General features: G+C 36.3%; 1 pseudogene; it reads left to right on the forward strand.

Annotated features, from left to right (window-relative positions):
- The first annotated feature begins 2,038 nt into the window (after nucleotides 1-2,038).
- LOC120164122 lies at nucleotides 2,039-6,170 on the forward strand (annotated as a pseudogene).
- Nucleotides 6,171-9,346: the final 3,176 nt, after the last annotated feature.

Below are 9,346 nucleotides of genomic sequence, written 5' to 3' on the forward strand. Positions count from 1 at the left end.
ATAATTAATTAAAGGAAAAACAATGAATATCAACAGTAACGACCATCACCAAGGTTGGTACCGTTACTGATCACAAAGATGAAGGAAAAAAGAAACTAGTGACAGTCAAGAAAAAAGAGAGAAAACTAGGACAAACCCTATATAAAATAGTTGAATCGGTTAAACTGAAACCGATAATAGATCAATTCAATAGATGACATTAGGGTTAAATACACAAATGGTCCCCCGACTATAGAGCAATGCTTTATTAATTTTATTAACTATTAAAAGTTACAAAATGGTCATTCGACTATACAATGTTGCTTTGTTGAGTTCCTCCACTAACAAAATGGTCACCCGACTATTCTTTATGTTCCAAACATATTCTTTTATGTTAAAATTGATGATATTCTTAGCTGAACGTTAACCCTACTGACTATGATATGATAAAATATGATCACAAAATCTCAAACGACATCATATCTCAGTCATCATGTTAACGTCAAACTTAGATAACCGCCAATTTTTTTTAAAGGAAATGGACGAATTTTGAACGCAATGAATAGTCGGGTGATCATTTTTTCACTTTAATAATCGAACAACATAATATCAACATTCTATAGATTATTTTATAACTTTTGATAGTCGAGAGACTTAATAAAACACTACCTATATTCGGGAGACCATTATGTACTCTATCCTAAATTAAATATAGTTAACTGGTTCGGCCATAGATCCGATAGATCGGGTTCGATATCGTTAATTGAACCGATCAAACTATCGATTCATTATTCCAATTGGCCAATCTAGTCCGATTCAAACAACAAGTTATTTTAGCTAAAAAAGAAGTTAAAAAGGATATTTGAAAGTTAGTTGTTTGCAGGTAATCCCCGCGTTATTTTAAGCAAATATCCAAATTGGCACGGTCTCTCTTCCTTTCAAAGCCGAAGACCCAAATTCAATCTCCATTAATCCTCTTTTGGGTTCTTCGCAATTCCCCCAAAATTTTCATTTCGATGCTCAAAATTCATGTCCAATTTCCCCAACATTTCAACAAACAAAGAGGTACCATTCATTGTCATTCTATGGAAGAAAATTTAATGTATGGATTGATTTGAAGCACACCCTTTTGTTTAATTCAGTGTTTTCTGTCACGTTGGGTGAATTTAACCCGGTTTTTAGCCATGGAAGCATTGATTCTGTCGTATTTTTGCTTTGCTATTTGGATTTGAAAAACGAGGATTGTGCCTTTTGTGTCTTGAGGCTCTAATTGTTGAAGATGAACTGTATGATTGTTTGTCTTGGGGTTTTGAATGAACATTTTAGTGTGATTATGGAGATTACTCCATGGAGAAAATTTGTGTAGCATCTGTTTTGGTTTTCCCCAATCATGGTTCGAATCAAGTTGTTTTTTTGTCAGAAATAAGTATTCGATGCTGTTGAGTCTCGTGATGATCGAGTGCTATCTAGCATTCGGTTCTTTGAGTTCTTAGTTTGGTGGAGTTGGTTTATGGAAATAAGCATACAATGCTATGGGATTCAAAGGTGTTTGAGACGAAACTACCATTGGATTTCGGGAAACGAAAGAAGATTATATTGATTCGATCCGCACGGACGGTAACCATAACAAGAATTAGGTTTGATCGAAACCATGGCAAGCGGTGCGAGCCTCAAGTCATGCCATGGTAAAGAAATGGTTGATTCGAGTGACAGAGGTTCTACCGATGGGGATACGGATAATATTTGTGTGCAGACGGGTGAGGAGTTTTCGACCGAGTTTTTAAAGCATACCGGTGCTTTAAGAAGAATAGCAGTGACAATGGATGCAGACTATAGTCGATCAAGGCTAGCGGGTTTTAATAACAATCAGAACTGTCACCAGGTTTACAAGGATCTTAAAGGCATTCCAGAATTTAGAAGGAAGGAATCTGAATACGGTTCAAATGTTCCAAATTATGGTTTGGGAACAGGACGTTCGTGTCCGACCGAAGTAGAGAGTTATCATGATCATTTTAGCAGATATAAGTGGCTAATTGGTGGTTCTGATGGACAGAATTTGTTCAGCATTCAGAAGCAAGTTACATTGATCCATTGTCACCATGGCCAACCGTCTCTCCTCTGTGTGTAGTGGAGTCCTCTCAATTGAGCCACTCGAATAGCGGCGGATTTACGGAAGGCACATTTGTGAGTAAAATGAAATTTCTTTGCAGCTTGGAGGAAGAATATTACCAAGGCCAAATGATGGGAAACTTAGATATGTAGGTGGAGAGACACGGATCATATCGATTAAGAAAAACCTAACCTATGAAGAACTCGCTAGGAAGACGGCTGCAATTTGCAACCAACCTCATACAATTAAGTACCAGCTCCCTGGTGAGGACCTGGATGCTCTAATATCTGTTTGTTCGGATGAGGATCTTCAACATATGATCGAGGAATATCACGAACTGGAACGGAATGGTGGTTATCAAAGACTGCGGCTATTTCTCGTGTCATTAAATGAACATGAGAGTCCTGGTTCTTTTGAAGGAAGGAATACTCCACGACAGCATGACATTGATTATCAGTATATTTTTGCTGTTAATGGTATGCTGGATGCAAGTGGGCAGAATTTAGCAAGTCAAGCAAACCAGTTCGGAAATGCTTCGGATTATAGTCATAGTTTTCATACAGACTCTCCGACGTCTGCTCATGGTTTCGAGAATAAGGACTATAGTCCAAGTTCACCTAATACTTCAAGAATGTTCTCACATCCAGCTGCTAAATTTTTAACTAATCTTCAGATACCAAGCAGATCGTTTAATTATTCGCCCCCTCTATCTCCAGGTCAAGGTAAGCAAGGAAATCCTAGTAAATCGAACTTGCAGTATGTGGTAGATACATCGTGTTTTGATCATAGCAATGAAGGCATCAATCGGTACGTCATGGAGACTCATCCGGGTGGTAATTCTTACTATATGGATGCCACTAGCTATCATAATAATCATCCTCATATACCTCTTCCATTTATGAACCACCAGAATCATAACCAACATCTACTGGAAAGTATTCTGAGTAACAAATCTCGCGAAAAGCATTTTCATAATCGTAGTCCGAGTGGAGATTGTAATCACTTTCGACTGCATCATCAAAATACCTCGACTCCTGACCAAACCACTCTTATGGAAAGGGCACTTTCTGACTCACAGTTACAAGGACATGATGAGAGGTACAATTCCATGTTGAAAGGATCCGCGTCACAGACCGAATGTAATAGTTTAAGAGAAAAATCGCCATCGTTAGCATTGTATAACGACTCTTGCAATCTAGAAATGAACAATCGGAGAAAAATCGAAATTGCATCACGCAATAGCTCCATAACAGATAAGAACTTGCCTAGTGCTTCACCTCGTGCAGAAGATTTAGCTAGCTCTGCAGATTCATTGTTCTCTTTACCGGTCATCGTTGCCCCGAATTCGGCAGATACGAGGGATCAACTCCCTGGTCATCAATTAAACACGGGAAAACCTGAATTACATATCAGAAACCTAAGTACCACTAGGGATGGACAATGTGCTATAACCAAAACGGGTAGCGGTCAATCTGTTGCACATGGATCTCCTAAACTACAACCTGTTAGACCTCGCAAATTGGCTAACCAAGAACCAACTAAATCAGGCTCTGTAAGTATAACTCCACTCACCAGGAAGTTCTTTCACTATGATGTTGAATTTTCATAGGAATGATCATCTTGTTTCTGAAACTTTTTTCAGAACTTGACCACAGACAATGCTTCAAGTAGGCAGGCATTTCTCCATGGTGAAGAAGCTGCAAGTCGCCCCAACCACAAGTCAGCAGAGGTAATCGGGAGCCTATACTTTTACGAAAGGTCGAAATTCGAAGAAACTTCAAGCGTCCAATCACAGCCTTCACCTAATACATACAATAGCAAGGTGATAGAATCGGCTGTTATCATCGAAGATGTTACTAGTAACACACCAGCTGACGTCCCCTCTTCTTCGGCTGTTGTGCCACATATTCAACATGGGACCAGTGATGAAACGAAATCTACTGAAGGATCAAAGGTAGAGAAGAAGTCTAATCATAAGGTAGCAATTTTACCTCATCTAGATGGTTTCGGATACATGATATTTCACATTAGATTTCAACTACCTCGTCTTTTTTTATAGGAAATGAAGAGTGGTGGAAAAAGTGCAGACGGTACTATTATTGATGCAAAAAAGGTTGAAATCGAAGCTGAAATCCATGGTTTACAGGTCCGATCTACTCGTGCATGTAACTTTGATAAAACCCCAAACTTTGCTCTTTAGCCATTGGTCAAAATGAATCCACTCGATGAATAACTTGGCTACTTGCACAAGTGTTAAACTAATCTGCATTTAAAGTTTCTGCGGTAGATTTCTTTAGTGTCAAATTAACTTGGTTACTTCTATAAGATGAATGATTTTTAACTTTTCTAGTCTACGTTTTTCTTGATTCACTTATTTCGAATGCGTCGAACATTCGAAATAAAGAACTTCAAATGTTATACATACTGATTCATGCATATATGTAGCAGATTATAAAGAATGCTGACATTGAAGAACTTCAGGAGCTAGGATCCGGTACATTCGGAACTGTTTATTATGCAAAATGGAGAGGAACAGATGTTGCTGTTAAGAGAATCAAAGAAAGTTGCTTTTCCGGCAGGCCATCGGAGCGAGAGCGGTTGGTGGGTCTTTTATTAGTGTTGTATATTCTGAATTCTTTTTCCATATGCTTGTTGAAAACGTCAATGGCATTGTTTGACATTTAGAACTGTCCCCTGGCATCAAACATCACTCAATTACTTGAAACATATCTTCTATCTATATTGCTCCAATTCATCAATTTTCGTGAAGTACTCATGCAAACACCCGTATCCGATGCACTTGTGGACACGTATCGGTAAAAGTTTCTGTTGTTTTCAGTATTCCTAACTGGAAAATTTTTACAGACAAATGAATTTTGGAGGGAAGCACAAATTCTATCAAAACTTCATCATCCAAATGTAGTCTCATTCTATGGGGTTGTCACAGATGGACCTGAAGGAACTATGGCAACTGTTACCGAATATATGGTGAATGGATCATTGAGGAATGCCCTACTAAAGAAAGATAGGTGGGCAAGTCATTACATTTTTGTTTTAATTTCTTGTCTAAATAGGTTTATGGACTTCAAAGCTCGTTTCTGCAGGGCACTTGATCGTTGTCGGAAGGTTATTCTTGCACTGGATGCAGCTTTCGGCATGGAATACTTGCATTCCAAAAACATTGTTCATTTCGATTTGAAGTGCGACAATCTGCTCATCAACTTGAAGGATCCTCAAAGACCCATTTGCAAGGTAATGAGTAGCACGTTTGGTCGAAAGATCGATCAAAGACGAGAATTAACCTGATGATGTGCAGGTTGCAGATTTTGGGTTGTCAAGAATCAAGCGGAACACTCTCGTATCTGGTGGAGTGCGTGGAACGCTGCCATGGATGGCACCAGAGTTGTTGAACGGCAGTAGTACCCGGGTTTCAGAGAAGGTCTGTAACTTAAAACCGTGCACTTATATAACGCTAATCGAGGAATGAATGACTTGTTCAAGAGGAAAGATCATTATGTGCTTGTTCATTGCTACTGCAGGTTGATGTTTTCTCATTTGGTGTTGCAATTTGGGAGATCCTGACTGGAGAAGAGCCATATGCAAGCATGCATTGTGGTGAAATTATTGGTACATTTCTGATAACTTCATATCAATACTTTAGGCTAAATACTTCAACATCTCAAACCCGGGGCTCACTCCGATTTAGTTCGTATAGTCACTCCGTTCCTAGAACTTAGCCGACTCGGTTCTTCAACCGTCGTTATGAAAAGCCGAAAAGTGTTTTACACCTTAGTGATTCAGATGAAAAGTGTTGAATTCATTTGTTTTACTCCATTTTCACATGCTGGTATCATGCTACATTTGCAAATGATGTTGTCTGAATTATGTGAATGAAGGCGGAATTGTAAACAACACACTGAGACCTCCTATACCGGAACGATGCGATCCGGAATGGAGAAAGTTAATGGAAGAATGTTGGTTGTTTGAGCCATCGAGCAGGCCATCGTTTACAGAGATAATAAACCGGCTGCGCTCCATGTCCGTGGCATTGCAGCCGAAACGGCGCACTCCGGTTAGATAAAACATTAAAAGAAATCTCCATTGTAAGTAATACATTCATACATACATACGGAGAGAAAGAGAGAATATATATTCATGGACTAGAAGAAAACTTTACAAAACTCTCATTACCATTTTGAAGTCAATTTGTAAAATTTATATTTATTAGGGTAAACTTTATAAATGGTCTTGAACTTTTAGTGTGCTTGCATTTTGATCACTGAACTTCAAAACTTACATTACAATCCCTTAACATTTAATTCATTTTGATTACGATTACTGTCGTCATTTGTGTTAATAAAAATTGGTGAGACACATTAAAATACTCCTCCAAAAATGTCCCTTAGTTTTTCAGATAGAAATTGACAATTGTCCCTCTTCTTTTCGTCGTTGTTTCTTCAATCTTTCTGTGATTTTCCGTTCGAAAATATCATTGAACTCTTCCTTCTTATTATTATTTCGGTTCAAACTCGTCGGAAAACCTTCTAATTTTATCAAATCGTAATCAAAACTAAAAATTAAAATTTTTTGATCCATAACTGTCAACTGCTTTATTAGCTTGAAATTGAATTGTGCTAATCTTCTAGCTAAATAGAACATTCCTGGTTCCTACCATTGGCATTGACTGACAACTACTTCGTTTCGATATGATGGCTCGAGTTTTGGTTGGACTGGTTGTGGCTCGTGATTGTGGTGTTTGAGACTTGCATGAAATGAAGGTGATGAATAGCTCGACAATCTAGGGAAGACAATGCAACTCTTAATTATGATGGGTGTTTTGTTTAGTGGTGATGACAATCGAAAGAACACTAGACGATGACAACACAAGAGAAAGGAAGTCGACAGTAACTAATTTGGAAGAAAACTTTAGGATTGTTTTGGAAAAATAATTTAACATATCATGTCACTCTTTATCAACGGCCGTTGATGACATTAATCGTGACGAAAACGTATTAAAAAAATCAAGGATTGTATTGCAAGTGTTAAAAGTTCAATGACCAAAATGCATTTGCCATAAAAGTTTAGGGGCTGTTATGTTTTTACTCTATTTATTATAACCAGCTAGATTACAAATGATGATATTAATTCATATATGCCATTTGTTAAGTGTGGCTGTGAATTAGAAAATTGTATTGAACAGATAATCCGATCTTTTATTTTCATACATATCTCCCTAAAAGATATAAGTCTTTTAGACGATTTGAAATTAGATTATCAAACACATTTTTTATTCGTATTCGTTTATTTATTAAATGAACATAAAAATTTTATTCACACTAATTTATTTAATTTAATAAATAAATATAAATATACAAATAGTCCACGAACAATCCGTCAAACTTCTTTTTCGTTTAACTGCTAAGTGATCGTGGTTTTTAGCTCAAGGTGCAACAGATCAGATCTATTTCAGATTTAATTTGAGTTTATAATAGATCGAGTTAAGTTAGTTATCGGAATGGATTAATATTGTATTGGTCGATTTTCATTTAGGTTTAATATAAAAATAAGTGTCTAAATTATTCTCAAAATTAAATTTTGGTGCTTAAAGAATTTTTTGTTAAAAATATGTGTCTAATGTTTTTTCCATTACACTTTTAGGTGTTTGTCGTTAAAAAACCATTAAGTGACACGTGTCATGTTCAAATTATTTTTAGAAAATATTTTTAAATAATATTTTGTTTTTATTTTTTAAGAATAAAAAATATAAATATGACACGTGTTACTCAATGATTTTTTAATATGCACCTAAAAGTGTAATGGATAATATATTATATACCTATTTTTAACAAAAAAAAAATTCTTTAGACACCAAAACTTAATTTTAAGTATAATTTATACATTTATTTTATTTTAAGCGTTTCATTTATATGTTACTAATAGAATTTGTTGGATCATCGTTCCGGTTCGATTCTGACAACACTTGTATCATAGAAAAATGAAATGATATTTATATTCTAAAAAATAATGTTTAAATCTAGGTTTAAATATAAAACAAGCGTTTAAACTATAGCGCTTTTCATGAATAGGTGTCTAAATTATTTTGTGTGAATGATCCTGGTGTCTAACGTTACAAACGTTATTACTTTAGGTTCTCATATCGTCAATGGCGTTAATTTCTTTCGTTAAGTGACACATGTCACAATCTGATAATTTTAAAATTATATCTAAAAACACATAAATTTTGAAATAATCTCAAAACTTTAAAAACTTTCATTTCAACCTCTAAACCCATACCGCCCACCATCATTTGTCTTCGACGAAGCTCCATCTAACCTCACCTCCCCTGACGACCAAAATTCCTATGAAATCGTGACTGATCAACGATAAATCGGCTTTTTATACCCTACAAATTCTAGGATGAAAACTGCAACCTCACACGATTCCGACGGCCAATCAGCGACAACTACAACAACATATGACTAAGAGGGTGACAATGACTACATCAGCTGTGGCGGGTTAGGGTTAGGATTTTAGGATTTTAGGCTTCTTTTTTTATATTTTAAGAGAAATTAGGGTTTTCTGTAAATATAATAATATTTTTAATATTTTATAAAAATTAAATTTCAAAATTATCAGATTATGACACATGTCACTTAATGGAGAAATTAACGTCGTTGATGGTCCAGGAGCCTAAAACAGTAACTTTATAACGTTAGACGTTTAGACACCTATTACTGAAAAACGCTATAGTTTAAACACTTATTTTATATTTAAGGCTTAAATTTACAAGAACTAAGAACCTAACGTCAAAGTTACAGTATCATTAATTAGAATTAAACCAGACGTTGAAGAGGAAGCAGCAGTTGAAGGTTCATCCATGTCATCTTCTTCATCAGAGTCTTCATCAACACGTTATTCAACAGCATCCTCTTCTTCCGGCGATCTGATCCTTTCCAGTTCATGTGCAACTTCCGGCTATACACATCCTAAGAGTTTAACCACATTTCTATGGTTAATCTCTGATAAAATCTTCACCTCATTCATGAACTGTTCAGGCTTCAGTTCATCTAATACCTGTTCTTCAACAAATTTAGGCTTTTTAATTGCCACAATGCTTCCATCACTTAACATTCCTTCATAAACTGTTCCCTGACAACCTCGACCGAGGACTCGGTTCTCGTTGTAGTAATCGGTCGCCTTTTCCAACTCGGTCACTAGGGATGGCAAACGGGTACAGTTTCGTGGATTTCGCACCGC

Source organism: Hibiscus syriacus, unplaced genomic scaffold, assembly GCF_006381635.1.
Source record: "Hibiscus syriacus cultivar Baekdansim isolate YM2019G1 unplaced genomic scaffold, ASM638163v2 tig00111505_pilon, whole genome shotgun sequence".
Lineage (NCBI taxonomy): Eukaryota > Viridiplantae > Streptophyta > Magnoliopsida > Malvales > Malvaceae > Hibiscus > Hibiscus syriacus.